Below are 15,971 nucleotides of genomic sequence, written 5' to 3'. Positions count from 1 at the left end.
GGAGGTTTGGCTTTGGTTCCAGGCTAGAGGGAAAGGAAGATCTGGGGCAAGAGACAGCATTTCCCATGCCCCAGGGCTAGAGGTGATTATAAAAAATCAAGTTACTACCACAAAAAAAAATGCATAGGCAAAGGAGAAAGAATCCAACCATAGAAACCTATTATGGGAATAGAGATGACTAGGGTTCATCTTCAGAGGAGGACACTGAAGTAAAGAAATCCCCAAAGGGTAATGTTAAATGGTCACTTGCCCAAAAAGAATTTATAGAAGATCTTAAAAAAGATTTTAAAAATCAAACAGCAGAGATGGAGGAAAAACTAAAAATAAGAATAATCCAAGAAAAACAAGAAGGTTATGAAAGGAAAATCAACCAATTAGAAAAGGAGAGCCAGAATCTCAAGGAAGAAAATGACACCTTGAAAATTAGAATCAGGCAAAGTGAAGCCAGTGAAATTATTAGAGTTCAAGAAATAATTAAACAAAACATGAATAATGAAAAAACAGAAGAGAAAGTGAAACAACTTATAAGAAAAACAGCAGATTTTGAGAATAGATCAAGAAGAGACAATATAAAAATAATCGGAGTAACTGAAAGTCATGATCAAAAAAAGAATCTTGATACAATAATACAAGAAATAATTAAAGAAAATTGTCCTGAAGCACTAGAACAAGGCAGGGGAGTGGAAATAGAAAAAATCCACCCAACACCACTTAAAAGAGATCCTATGAGAAAAACTCACAGGAATATCATAGTCAAATTCCAAAATCCCCAGATCAAGGATAAAATAATCAAGATTAAAACAATTCAAATATGATGGTGCCACAGTTGGAATTACACAAGACCTAGTAGCAGAGACATTAAAGGACCGCAGGTCTTGGAACACAATATATCGAAGAGCAAAAGACCTGGGGCTCTGGCCGAAAATATCATACCCTTCAAATTTCAGTATTATTTTGAATGAGAAAAAAATGGACAATTGACAAACCCACCATTTTTCCAACAACACATCGTGTCTCTCTATGTCACATTTTGGTAATTCTGCAATATTTCAAATTTTTTCATTATTATTATATATGTTATGAGGATCAGCAATCTTTGATGTTACTATTCTAATTGTTTTGGGGCACCACAAACTGGCCCCATGTAAGATGGCAAACAATTAATAAATGGTGTGTGTTATCTGACTGCCCCACCCACCAGTCTCTCTCTCCCTCTCCTTTGGCCTCTCTATTCCCTGAATCGCAACAATTTGAAAAATATCACAAAAACTTAGTTGATAAAGCAGTGGCAGGGTTTGAGAGGATTGACTCCAATTTTTAAATGCTATCAAACAGCATGGCATGCCACAAAGAAATCCTTTGTGAAAGGAGGTCAATCAATATGGCCAACTTTATTGTTGTCTTCTTTTAAGAAATTGACATAGCCACCCCAGCCTTCAGTAGCCATCACCCTGATCAGTCAGCAACCATCAATGTTGAAGCAATACCCTCAACCAGCAAAAAGATTACAGCCTGCTGAAGGTTCAGGTTTTGGTTAGCATTTTTTAGCAATAAAATGGTTTTTTTTAGTTAAGGTATGTATATTGGGTTTTTTTTTTTTTTAGACACAATACGATTGCATGCTCAGACTAGGATAGTACAAACATAATTTTTATATGCACTGGGAAACCAAAAAAATTCATGTGACTTACTTTATTGCAATATTTGCTTTGTTTTGGTCTGGACCTGAACCCACAATCTCCCCAAGTTATGTCTGTATATTAATGGTGTGGAAGAAAGTGACAAAGATAGGCGGTAACAGCTAGAAGGATCAGACTGTCCCTCTGTGTCCAGATAGAACTGCTTCCTTAGCACATGAGCCAGTAAGTGTGTAAGACAATATCAGAACTCAGGTCTTCCTGACTCCAAGTCCAGCACTATCGCCCCCCAGAGTACATAAAGGGAAGCAATCTGAAAAAATCTGGAAAAGGTAGATATGGATTTTATTGTTTTTGTCTTTGTGCCTAAAACATAATAGGCAATTTAAATGTTAGTTGAATTTTTGAATTAAAGATCATTTCTTTATTTAGGAGATGCCAAGTAATGATAGAAATGTTTATATTAAGCAGTGTATGCACGCATATAGTGATGTTTTTGTTAGTGAGATGCAAGTCTTGCTGAGGGACAACCCCAATCACTTTAGTTCCATAATCCATTTGATAAAATTAGAGGATGAGGACAGTTGGACATCTGCTCTGGCTCCGAGGGATATTCACTTTGCTAGAATGACACAGTAACTCCTGATTGAGAGGCGGGTTGGGTCAAAAGTAACTGACAACAGAGAGTCAGAAGGACAGACTTCAAAAATAGTCACATCTACACCTGATTAAGGATGTCCTATTATGGGCTGCTATCATCCTGTCTGACCTAGTGAATAAATAGAGAACCAAGGATAAGTAAGTCTGTGAATTTTTAAATTCCTGTGCTAAAGGAAGAACGTTTTCATTGCTTACAAATTGTGTATATGAGTGGTACTGATCTCACTTTAGTGAGAGAGGAACACCAGGCCCACTCATTTCCCTACAGTGTAAATGCCTCTTGTTAACCCAAGACAGATGTTCCCTGATTTGAAGAAGGCTCTCTTTCCCTAAATACCTCATTACCTAAAAGCAGTTGAGATTCTCCCACTAAAGATTCCTGCACAAAGATTCCTCTGTGTTTAAGGTACTAAACATAGGGCATTGTTGTTTATTTTAAGACATTATCCAGAAAATACACCCTCAGTCATTCAACAAGCATTTATTATGCACCTGCTATGTACTGGGCAATATACTAGGCACTGGGGTACAACTACAAAAACATGAAACAATTCCTACCCACAAGAAGTTTATATTCTAAATAACTTGCTACTTCTCTGGCAATTATTCATTACAACACTAAGGAAATGGGACATTGAGGAAGACCAGGGTGGGAGTTGGGGGAGATATACAAATAATCTGCCTAGAAAGGGTAAGCATGAGTGCTGCTGCTATAATTGGTAGCCTGAGGTCACTGAATACCAGGCTGAGAACAGAGAAGTAGACAAAAGGCACTTTGAAAAATGGAGATACAAGATGGCAGCTGGAAAGCAGGGACTGGCATGAGCTCCCCATCGAGTCCCTTCAAAAACCTATAAAAAATGGCTCTGAACCAATTCTAGAACTGCAGGATGCACAAAACAGCAGAGGGAAGAAAGGCTTCAGCCCAGGACAGCTTGGATGGTCTCTGGGTGAGGTCTATCCCACACGGAGCTGGGAGCTGGGAGCTGGGAGCTGGGAGCAGAGCAGAGCCCAGCGTGAGCGGCTCAGACCAACCAGACCAGGAGCCAGGCGGAGCGGGCCGTAGCGCCCTGAATCAGTGAGCTGCGGAAGTTATCAGACTTCTCAACCCACAAACACCAAAGACAACAGAGAAGGTTAGTGGGAAAAGCTGCAGGAGTGGAAGGAGTTCGAGGTTCGGCCACTGCCCCCGGGGCAGCAGAGGTGGGGCAGCTACAGCTGCTGTTGCTTCTGGCCCCAGGCCCACCTGGTGGGAGGAATTAAGTGGTGGATCAGAGCAGGAGTGCACAGCCTGCTGAAGATCTAAGCCCAGTCCGGGTTGGGGGTTCTTGGTGAAGGAGGAGTGCTGGTGTGGCTGAGCTGGCGCATCCCCCCCAAACGTGGAACATAGAACTCTTTAGTCTACAAGCAGTCATACTCTGCTGAAAAACTCAAGGGTCAAGTTAGTTGGTTGGGAATATGGCCAGGCAGCAAAAACACACCCAGATTCAGTCTCAGACTTTGGATTCTTTCTTCGGTGACAAAGAAGACCAAAACATACAGCCTAAAGAAGTCAACAAAGTGCAAGAGCCTACACCAAAGGCCTCCAAGAAAAACATGAACTGGTCCCAGGCCATGGAAGAACTCAAAAAGGATTTGGATAAGCAAGTTAGAGAAGTAGAGGAAAAATTGGGAAGAGAAATGAGAAGGATGCGAGAAAACCATGAAAAACAAGTCAATGACTTGCTAAAGGAGACCCAAAAAATACTGAAAAATACACTGAAGAAAACAACACCTCAAAAAATAGACTAACCCAAATGGCAAAAGAGCTCCAAAAAGCCAATGAGGAGAAGAATGCCTTGAAAGGCAGAATTAGCCAAATGGAAAAGGAGGTCCGAAAGACCACTGAAGAAAATACTACCTTAAAAATGAGATTGGAGCAAGTGGAAGCTAGTGACTTTATGAGAAATCAAGATATTATAAAACAGAACCAAAGGAATGAAAAAATGGAAGACAATGTCAAATATCTCATTGGAAAAACCACTGACCTGGAAAATAGATCCATGTAGCCAGAATGGACTTTGTTTTCTTTGAATGACTCAGCTTGCCTCGTTGAGCTTCCCTGGATGCTGGGGCTTGCTCTTCCGGGGCAGGAGGCCCAGTGACCATGCCAGGGATCAGAGAGCTTCCTGTGTGATGAGTCATGGGGCTGGCTGAGGGGAGGTGTGTTAACGTGGTCTATGCTAGGGGGAGGGGCCAAGTCAAGAACCAATCTGCCCTGGTCATTCAGGCGGCGCTTGATGATGTCAAAAACTCTATAAGAGGGGAGACGACAGCTTGAAGATCCTCCTTTCCTTTTCCGGTTGGAGCCAGAGACGCCTACAGCCCAAACTGAGCTGCCGGTAGCAGAGCTGACTGGAGGCTAGTGGGTAATCTTCTTACCGTAGAGGGGAAGCATGTATACGATTTTGCCTTATACCATCTCGCTTCTCTGTGGCCTCCTGGTTACCCTTGTGAGGCGGACTTATTTGTCCTGGAAGCTTTTGATGAAAATATCAAAATGGGGACCCTGGTTTGTGGGCTTGTTATTGTGGAGTGTAAATACATGCTTTAGTTCTCCTGCCTTCTGCCTAGAGAATTCCTTATATCTTGCGGTTCTGGACCTTTTAGGCACATATGAGATTCTCTTTGAAATTATAAATTCTGCCTTCCTAATATAATCCAGGAGAGATAATTTTAAAATTATTGGACTACCTGAAAGCCATGATCAAAAAAAGAGCCTAGATATCATCTTTCAAGAAATTATCAAGGAGAACTGCCCTGATATTCTAGAGCCACAGGGCAAAATAGAAATTGAAAGAATCCACAGATCGCCTCCTCAAATAGATCCCCAAAAGAAATCTCCTAGGGATATTGTCACCAAATTCCAGAGCTCCCAGATCAAGGAGAAAATACGGCAAGCAGCCAGAAAGAAACAATTTGAGTACTGTGGAAACACAATCAGAATAATCCAAGATCTGGCAGCTTCTACATTAAGAGATCGAAGGCCTTGGAATACGATATTCCGGAGGTCAATGGAGCTAGGATTAAAACCTAGAATCACCTACCCAGCAAAACTGAGTATCATGCTCCAAGGCAAAATATAGACTTTCAAAAAAATAGAGGACTTTCAAGCTTTCTCAGTGAAAAGACCAGAGCTGAATAGAACATTTGACTTTCAGACACAAGAAGCAAGAGAAGCATGAAAAGGTAAACAAGAAAGAGAAATCATAAGGGAGCTACTAAAGTTGAACTGTTTTGTTTACATTCCTACATAGAAAGATGATGCGAATGATTCATGAGACCTCAATATCATAGTAGCTGAAAGGAATATGCATATATATGTTTTATATATATATATATATATATATATATATATATATATATATATATATATATATGTGTGTGTGTGCATGTATGTATATATGTATGTGTGTGTGTGTGTGTATATATATATATACAATATATATATATATACAATATATATATATATACAAGATATATATATACAAGATATATATATATATATATATATACAATATATATATATATATACAAGATATATATATATACAAGATATATATATATATATATACATACATAAAGAGAGAGAGAGAGACCAGACACAGGGTGAGTTGAAGATGAAGGGAAGATATCTAAAAGAAATAAAATCAAATTAAGGGATGAGAGAAAAATATATTGAGAGAGGGAGATAGGGAGAGATAGAATGGGGTGGATTATCTCGCATAAAGGTGGCAAGAGGAAGCAGTTCTGTGGGAGGAGGGGAGAGGGCAGGTGAGGGGGGAATGAGTAAATCTTGCTCTCATCAAATGTGGCCTGAGGAGGGAATACCATACATACTCAATTGGGTATCTTACTCCACAGGAAAGAAGAGGGAAGAAGATAAGAAAAGGGGGGGGATGATGGAGGGAAGGGCAGGACGGGGGTGGAGGTAATCAAAACAAACACTTTGGAAAGGGGACAAGGTCAAGGGAGAAAATTCAATAAAAGGGGGTGGGTTGGGAAGGAGCAAAATATAGTTAATCTTTCACAACATGAGTATTGTGGAAGGGTTATACATAATGACACACATGTGGCCTATGTTGAATTGCTTGCCTTCTTAGGGAGGGTGGGTGGGAAGGGAAGAGGGGAGAGAATTTGGAACTCAAAGTTTTAAAAACAGATGTTCAAAAACAAGAAAAAAACGTTTTTGCATGCACATAGAAAATAAGATACACAGGCAATGGGGCGTAGAAATTTATCTTGCCCTACAAGAAAGGAAGGGAAAAGGGGATGGGAGGGGAGTGGGGTGACAGAAGGGAGGGCTGAATGCGGAACAGGGCAACCAGAATATATGTCATCTTGGAGTGGGGGAGAGGGTAGAAATGGGGAGAAAATTTGTAATTCAATCTCTTGTGAAAATCAATGCTGAAAACTAAATATGTTAAATAAATTTAAAAAGAAAAAGAAAAAAAAAAGAAAAATGGAGATAAAAGAACTCCAAAAACAATCAATCAACTATCATTTACTAAACACTTACTTTTTACCAGACAAAATGAAAGGGTCTCTGCCCTCCAGGATATTGCATTCTCTAGCAAAAGGCTATATGCATGCATGCATATATACTTACATACATGCATGAATGCATATACATACATACAAACACACATACACATAAATACAAGGTGATTTAGGGAGGCAACACTGGTATCTGAGGAAAAGGTCAAGAAGACTTCATGTAGAAGGTTTTATATGAACTGAAGTTTGAAAGAAACTTATTATAAGAGGAGGAAGTAAGAGTACATCCCGGGCATGAAGGAAAAGAAAGAAGGTTACTTTGTCTAAACCAAAGAGTGTATGAAAAAGAATAATATATAACTGGGTTTGAAAAGGAGGTTCAAGTAAGATTGCAAAAGGCTTTAAATGCCAAGCAGAGGGATTTGTATTTGATTTTAGAGGTAATAAGTAGTCACTGGAATTTATTGACATGGTGAAACCTGGGCTTTGCTAGCTTTGGAAGATATAGAGAAGAGTAACTCAGGTCAGGGAAAGCAATTAGTAGGCTATTTTGATTACACAAGAACCAGGATGTTCATAGTCTGAGTAAGAAATGGATGAAAAAGCAGGGGATTTGAGTAGGTGATGAACGAACAGATGGTATAGAAGTGGAATTAACAAAACATGGAAACTGATTAGGTATTTGGGGTAAGGGAAAATAAAGTATAGAGTCAACAGGTCTATGAAAGTAGGTCTTTCAACAATGCTGATATGCTCAGATTCTATTTTAGTCCTATATCAAATGTCTCCTGACTGCTTTAAAATTGGCAATCATCTGTCTTTTCCATTTCCTCCTTGTGAAATTGTGAGTTGTCCTTTCATACTGTGTCTGTTTCTATGGATCTCTTCTACCTTGTTGCTCCTAATCTATGTTCTACCTTAATCTAAAGGTTGCTAGGAATAAAGAAGGTAAACTTGCTAATTCAGTAACACAATTTACATATAATCCTAAACGTTAGCCTGAAGGAAAAAAGTTACTTTCCTGAAGGATAAGGTGTGTGTGCTTTAGGATAACTTTTTCACCAACAGATGTTTTCATTTTTTTCTGTATTTGAGACTATATCCTCAAAGGTTCCTTTACTTTTCATCCAGAAAAATAAAATAATTTAATGATTTAGAAAAAAAGAATACATTCTACTCTGTTCCTAATACATTAAGGGTAAAATAACAAGTCAAGTTTGAAGGGGAATGATACTCATCTAAGTACTATATTGACCCCAGCTTCCTCACCTTTCCAACGTACGTTGTTATCTTACAATACTCTTACTTCTTTTTTCCATATAACTTGCCATTATATCCACTAAGTAAAGTAAAAGAAATTGGTATAATTACTTGTTTTTAACCACCTGACTTAGTTAACCTTAATGAGCATTTAATTTCTTTTTGGACTCTGGTTCATGAAACACGTTTCTTTGCCAAGGACTGTGATGAATACTAAGTAATTAAAATCAAAACCATCTCTTTCTGTCATAAATCATTCCTAAACTGAAATAGTTCTCTATTTCCCATTTTTTCTGAAGGCATATTAGTTCTAACTAAAAATGACAAATATGTATTTCAAATTATTTGAAATAATTTATGAATCATTTGAATTACTTTTCTCCCTATCCTTTTGTTGCAGCTAGGTAACAATCATATTTGGCAATCTTTTTCTTTTTCTCCCACTTACAGCACCAACAATGGACTGGTTCATCCTCTTCTTTTTAAAAGTCCCCCAAAGCCACAGCCACCATTATACTCCAACTCTGTCTTTCAATATCTACTTTGAAAATTTTCCTTAGTGAATTATTAAATTTTCCTAAGTGAATTCCTGGTGAATCTGAACCATCTTTACAAGTCCAGAACTGGTAGAAAGTAAGAGGAAGGAAGTGAAGGGCTGGCGTTGAGGCAGCTAGATAAGACTCACTTAGGTAGCTAATGTCCATATGCATACTATTGACCCACAAATTTCCTACTATTACCAACAAAAGTGATAAGAAGGGCCCTTTTTGAATAAACCAAGGCAAAAAGATCAAGAGAGTAGAAAACTGTCTGAAATATGATAAATAAAGAAGAGAGAAACAAAAATCTAACAAGTGGTCAGAAGCAGCATGGAGAACAGCTAAGGGCAGATATTGTTTGCAGTGAGGCTATGATAGGAATCTGATAGTTATAAGCAAAGTCAGATGAAAATGTTAGAATAAATTAATTAGTGAAAATGAATTACAACAGAGATACAGTATCTGTCCTCAAGGAGTTTACATTCTAATAGAAGACAACACATAGGGCATTAGTAGCCCCTCACCCCGAGCTGAAATCACAGGAATGGTGGCTGGAATAATAGTACTTTTCAGAAGCAATGATAGTATTTATTTGATTACTGTTCTTAAAATGGAAGTAGAAATAAGAGCTAAAAGTGGAGGAAGGAAGTATGACTTCAGCATGACAAGATGGTACTGATGAGTGGTTCATGCCAATTGTAGGTGGTAAGCTCTCAGCAGTCTTCACAGCAGAGACAGGATTGGTAGTCCAAGCATAAGACTTCATATTTGTCCTATTAATATAGATTTAGCCCAGTGCTGTCTGTCCAAATCTTATGGGATCTGAATTCTGCCATTTGGTACTTCAGCTATGCCTCTCAGCTTTCCATCATCTGAAGATTTGGTGAGGATGTCATCAATGGTTTTATCGGTACCATTAGTAAAAATGTTAAAGAGTCTGGGACCAAGCACATATTTGAAGGACGTTCTGTTTCTTAAAAATGAATCAATCTTCTACTCTTGTTGTATTATTATCTAGTTCACATTTTTCCATCTTTCCGACAATAATGGTGTGCAAGACCTATTCTAGCTCATAGTTATGAGCTATGATATATTAATACATGATATTAATAGCTCATAGTTAGCATAATAACTCAGTTCACTGGCCTATAGTTTGTATACTCTGATCTCTTACCTTTTGGGAAAATTGGGATGGTATTTTCCCTTCAGATCTAATACCCTTTTTCTACAATCTTCCAAATATCACAAACAGTGACTTAGCAATTATATCTTCCAGTTCTTCCAAAAAAAGTGACTTAAATCCATCAACAAAACTAGGTATTCCCTTATGAAGTTCCTTTTTCTGTAGGGTAATAGATCCCTTTTAGTAATTTGTATTCTGCTCTTTCTAGTACAAAAAGTCATTCTCCTTAGCAAAGGAAGCAGAAGCAAAACATAAACTGAGCATCTTTGCCTTCACTCTATTATCACTTGTCATCAGCCCATGCATTATAAGCAACAGTCCTGTCTGTTCTACAATCCTCTTCTTCTGTCTAATATAGTTAAAAACAAACAACCAAAATAAAAAGCTTTCTTTATCGTACTTAATTTTCTTGGTCAGGCTCAGCTCATTCTGTTTTAACCCTCCTGATGTTACTTTTCTAAGCCCATACCAAGTTTTTCTATGTATACGCTCTTTCTTCTATCTTCTATATATAAGGATCTTTTTACAAAGTTTCCATATTGATCATTTCTTCTGAATCTAGTTTTCCCCTCATTGGAACTGAGATTCAATTCATTTTTCTGAGTTTCCCATATGCCTTAGATTAACTTGCACGGTAGAAATTTAATCCCTAGGACTGAAGAAGCTTTTCCCAATTATAGGATACGTGTCAGATAGTGCCCAGCTTTTCCTTCCTTTTCTATGAAAATGGTAGGACAGAATGCTCACTTCTCCTCTAATGTCCCCACCATTTCCAACTCAGCATTGAGACTCATCCAGAACTAATTATTCCTTGATGGTTCCTCCACCTTTTGAAGGTTGAAATTGTTATTAAGGCAAATTAAAAAAAAAAAAAACAATTACTCTGTTCTTGGTAGCAACATAGCTCCAGAAAGTATCAGGAAAATTGAAGTCTCATATTATATTATGTTTATAAGTGAGGCTTGTGATCCATTTCTTGAACTTCTCACTTATTTCCCCTTTCTTTCCATGTATGTGGTCAATGGGACACTGATGACAAAATCCCTTCTGTTACTCTCTTTTTTGATCTTCATACAAATGTTCTCTCTCATGTTCTCTCTCTAAGCTTGATCCTAGGTTTCCTGACATTAGTATGCCTTGTTAATATAGAATGATACCATACCCCGTATTTTACCTCTCCTGTTTCTTTTGAACAAGGTAGACCCTTCCAGAACTTTAGTCCAGATATTAATTCCATCCAAGTCTCAATGATTGATGACAAAAACACCTACTTGTGTTAGGGTCACTAATTCTTTCTTTTTGCATAAGTTTTTGGTATTTGCATATGGACAACTGAATCCATAGTATCACCACAGGCTCTTTTCTCAGATTTTGTCTTCTGTGAATTTTTTGGTGTCCTATCTGCTATTTTCTTTCATCTTTGTTATTACTATCTAAGGTTTCTAGCTCGGTGGATATAGATGTGAAGCTTTTTCCCTCCATCATTTTAAGGCTATTTTGATTAGATTTTCATGATACCTGGCAACAATAATCTTACAAGCCTCTCTTAGTTTCACTCCATCTGTGACCAGAAATCTATTGTTCTCATGTTTTAAGCTGTTTTACAGAAGGCCAAATGCTATTCTTAGATATCATATACTTAAGCATTTGTTTACTTCCCAAGAAATAAAGGAACAATGACCACTGAATTCTTAGAGTTGAATACAAAGTTTCCCCCCACCCAGGGGTTTGAGCAAGACTTTCTGAGGAAGAAGTAACTTGTTATGTTCTAAAGAATGAAGATGAATTGACCCAGCAATACTACTTCTAGGGCCATATCCCAAAGAGATCATACAAATGGAGAAAGGGCCCACATGTACAAAAATATTTATAGCATCTCTTTTTGTAGTGGCAAAGAATTGGAAATTGAGGGGATGCCTATCAAGTGTGGAATGACTGAACAAATTGTGGTATATGAATGTAATGGAATACTATTGTGCTATAAGAAATGATGAGCAGACAGACTTCAGGAAAACCTGGAAAGTCTTATATGAACTGATACTGAGTGAGGGGAGCAGAAGCAGGAGAACATGATACACAATTACAGACACACGGTATCTGTGATGACTAACTTTGATAGACTTGGCTCTTCTCAGCAATGCAAAGTTCTAAGACAACTCCAAAAGACACATGATGGAAAATGCTATCTACATCCAGAGAAAAAATTACAGAGTCTGAATGCAGATTGAAGCAAAATACTTGTTCTCTTTTTTTGTTTCTTTGTTTTTGTTTTAGCTTCTGTTTTGTTTCTTTTTTCTCATGGTTCATTCCATTGATTATAGTTCTTTACAACTTGACTATTGTGAAAATATGTTTACTGTGAAGCTATATGTAGAACCTATATTAGATTGCATACCATCTTGGGTGGGAGGGAGGAGAAGAGAGAGGGAGAGAAAACTCAAAACTCAAAAACTTGAGGAACTGAATGGTGTAAACTAAAAATAAAAATAAATTAATTAATAAAAAAGGAGTTAATGTCCAGTTTACAAAAAAAGATGGTTCTAACATTGAAAATTTGATATTTTGAATTAATTTCAATGGATCTGTGATCCTATTGATGTGGATCTTCCCTATAGTTTGTACCAGAAGAATTGATACCTATGTACTGTTAATAATGACTATGGTAAAGATATTCTAGAGTTTGTTTGGAGATAAGTGATCATTGAGAAACATGCTTGTCTCTCATTGATCAAAGAGGGAGGAGAATTGAGAAAATTAAATTAATTCTGTATTGTTTTCTCATTGCTCTTATTTATAACCAGTGGATTGTGTCTTGTAATTGCTTAAGTCATGGTTCTTTGTCTCTGAACTTAGTTCAGAGATTCAGCTGGTTGTTTAAAGATCCAGCTCTTCTGCTAATGACTGTTCCATTCTTGCCTCAAAGATTTAGATGACCTTGGGCATGCATGTGAACACAAGCGTGTCAGGCCTAATTTCTTTACATCACCAAACTATCTTTCAAGAATGTCTGGCTCACTGTCCAAAATGTCTAGGCCACTATCTTGCATCTGGATTCAAACAATAGCACTTCTTAGTCTCAGAAGGAGGGGGTTGTTGCTGGTCCCTCATTACCAACTTCCAACCAATTGTATTGTTCCCCATGTCTCAGCTCTATAACCAATCATGTTGCTTTCTGCAATGTATCCTACCTTTTTCTACCCTTTTTTTGTACTCCCCAAAAGCTATAAGAAGGGAGCTCTCCTTTTGCTAGGCAGGAGGAGGTTGGCCAGAGGAAATCCATTGATCCTTTTTGTTGACAGGAAGCATGCCTCTGTTAATAAAATGGTATCTTGCTCAGAGAAATATGTCTCAGTTTATCTTTTTTAAAAATTTCATTCCTGATAGGTTGTATGGATTACAATACACTCACAGCTTCTCAGCTAGTGAAGCTATTTTTCAAATCCTTAATAAGTCCTCTATAGAACATTCAAACAATATTCCAAGACCTTCCTCTAAGTATTTTAATATTATATAGAAAAAAGTAGAGCTCTTAGACTGTCCATCTTCTCTCATTCTCACTTGTGACCTTTTCTAAACAGACATCTCCTAGATAATGACATTTATGTTACTGTTTGTGTGAAAGTTATCATTGGTAATATACCACAGTCTATGCCCTCCATATAGCACTCCATTAGCTTTTGTATCACCCACAATTTTGATTCTTTGGAGACTGTGGTGTCCCATGATTCATTCAGAGTCATACAGAATCACAGGAAGAATATTGATTTTATGAAATTGTGTTTTTATGTCAAGGAACAGTCTGATATTAATGAAAGCACTGCACAATTTCCCAAATGTGAGCCAGCTTGCTCTCTTCTCCTATTCAATCATTGTCCATCCACACCATGGATTCCTTTGCAAATCTTAAAAGCCCTACATAAATATTACCTACTATTATTACTGGAGCAGCTACATTGCACAGTAGAATGCTGGTCCTGGAGTCAGAAGGACCCAAGCTCAGATTTGGCCTCAGATACTTACTAATTATGTGACCCTGGGCAAATTACTTAACCCTGTTTGCCTCAGTTTCCTCATCTCTAAAATGAGCTGGAGAAGGAAATGGTGAAGCACTCCAGTATCTGCCAAAAAACCAAAATCCAAATGATGTCATGAAGAGGTGTAAATGACTGGATGATTAAACAACAGCAAACTTATTACTGTTGATATCTTTAAGGTACCTCCATAATATTTCAATACTTAATAAAATCGGTATTATGTTATCTTCAAATAGGAGCACCTAAAGGACCTCAGTATCTGGGAAATGCTTCTCTGTTTGGATTCTGTACTTAACATGCTGCATGATAGTACCAAACACCTTCTGTGAGCATATGCCTCCCTGTTTTAAGCCTCTCCTGATAAGGATTATGAGAGCATTATTGCAGAGTTATTTCATTTGTTGCCATCTACCAAAAACACTTGTATAATCTTAACATATGCATAGATAAAGGAAATACTTTCTTAGAAACAAGATTTTGAAGCTGCTTTTTGCTCTAGTGAATCAAATCTACTGTTTTCTTTTATTAAGAATAAATCATGGTGGCAGGTAGGTGGTGCAGTAAGTAGAGTACTGGCCCTGGAGTCAGGAGGACCTGAGTTCAAATCCAGCCTCAGACGTTTGACACATTTACTAGCTGTGTGACCTTGGGCAAGTCACTTAACCCCAATTGCCCTGCCTTCCCCCCTCCAAAAATTAAAAAAAGAAATAAATCATAGAAGAAATAAATCAAGAAATAAAACATAATCTTCTATTATCTTCTATTATACCTTTGTCAACAATATATGAGGTGGTTATAGATACACATGTATGTGTAGGTATGAACACACATACATATACAAACATACATATATAAACTTTTCAAAGCCCTATCTGTTCCCTTCTCATATTTTCATCAAATGTGTTTTTAGTACAAGTGTACATTATTACCATAGATGTATACACTTTTTATTTCCCCCTGAACTGCTTTAGTTGCATGAAAGAAATTTTGATATGTTGTCTCATTGATATCATTTTCTTTCAAATAGATATTACTTTCAATATAATTCATTCTTTGCCCACTCATTCAAAATTAATTGAATTTAGGATATTTTTTAAAGAGGCAAATTTTAATTTAGACCTATATGTTTTGCTTGTTTTCAATGTATTAGTTTCTATTTCTATTTCTATTTATTGCATCATTATATATAAAAATTGTGTTTATTATCTCTGATTTTTAATAGACATTTGTAATTTTCCTGTGCCCTAGAACATTGTCTATTTTGGTGATGATTCCATGTGGTATGGAGATATATACATACTGTATACATATACATATATATATATATGTAGGTGTGTGTGTGTGTGTGTATGTACACACACACACACCTTAATATTGCCATTTAGAAGATGTTATAATTTTTTTTGGAGGCAATCAGGGTTAAGTAACTTGCCCAGGTTCACACAGATAGCAAGTATCTGAGACCGAATTTGAACTCAAGTCCTCCTGACTCAAAGGCCAGTGCTCTATACAATGTGCCACTTACTGCCCCTGTCAAAAGTGTTTATAACTGAAAATAAATCAGATGATCCTGATTTGGAGAAGAGATAAACAAACTGTGGTACATTAATATAATGGAGTTTTACTGCTCTATAACAAACTAATAATATGAAGGCTTACAGAAAATTGTGCAGAACAAAGTAAGCACACAAGAAAACAATATGCATGATGAGAAGCAACAATGTGTAATTGATCACTGCCTTCTTTATTTCTGGGCTCACTCTCTCTGGACTTTTTCACATTCCTGAAGCTGTATCCAAGCTGGTACTTTGGGCTTCCCGAGGGATGCCATTAAAACTACTTTAAGAGTGCTAGGGGCACTCTTGGGAGTAAGGATGGAGGTTATACTCCAGGGCAGCTAAGTGGAGCAGTGGATAGAGCACTGGACCTGGAGTCATCTTCCTTAGTTCAAATCTGGCCTCAGGTTTGAACTGTGTGACCCTATGTGATTCACTTAACCCTTTTTGCCTCCATTTCCTCATCCATAAAATAAACTGAAAGAGGAAACAGCGAACCACCCCAGTGTCTTTGTCAAGAAAACCCCAAGTTGTAAGCGTGAGCAAAGTGAATTTTAGTTATTATT

This window comes from Trichosurus vulpecula, chromosome 7 (genome assembly GCF_011100635.1).
Source record: "Trichosurus vulpecula isolate mTriVul1 chromosome 7, mTriVul1.pri, whole genome shotgun sequence".
Taxonomy (NCBI): Eukaryota; Metazoa; Chordata; class Mammalia; order Diprotodontia; family Phalangeridae; genus Trichosurus; species Trichosurus vulpecula.
Note: the sequence above shows the minus strand (reverse complement) of the source record.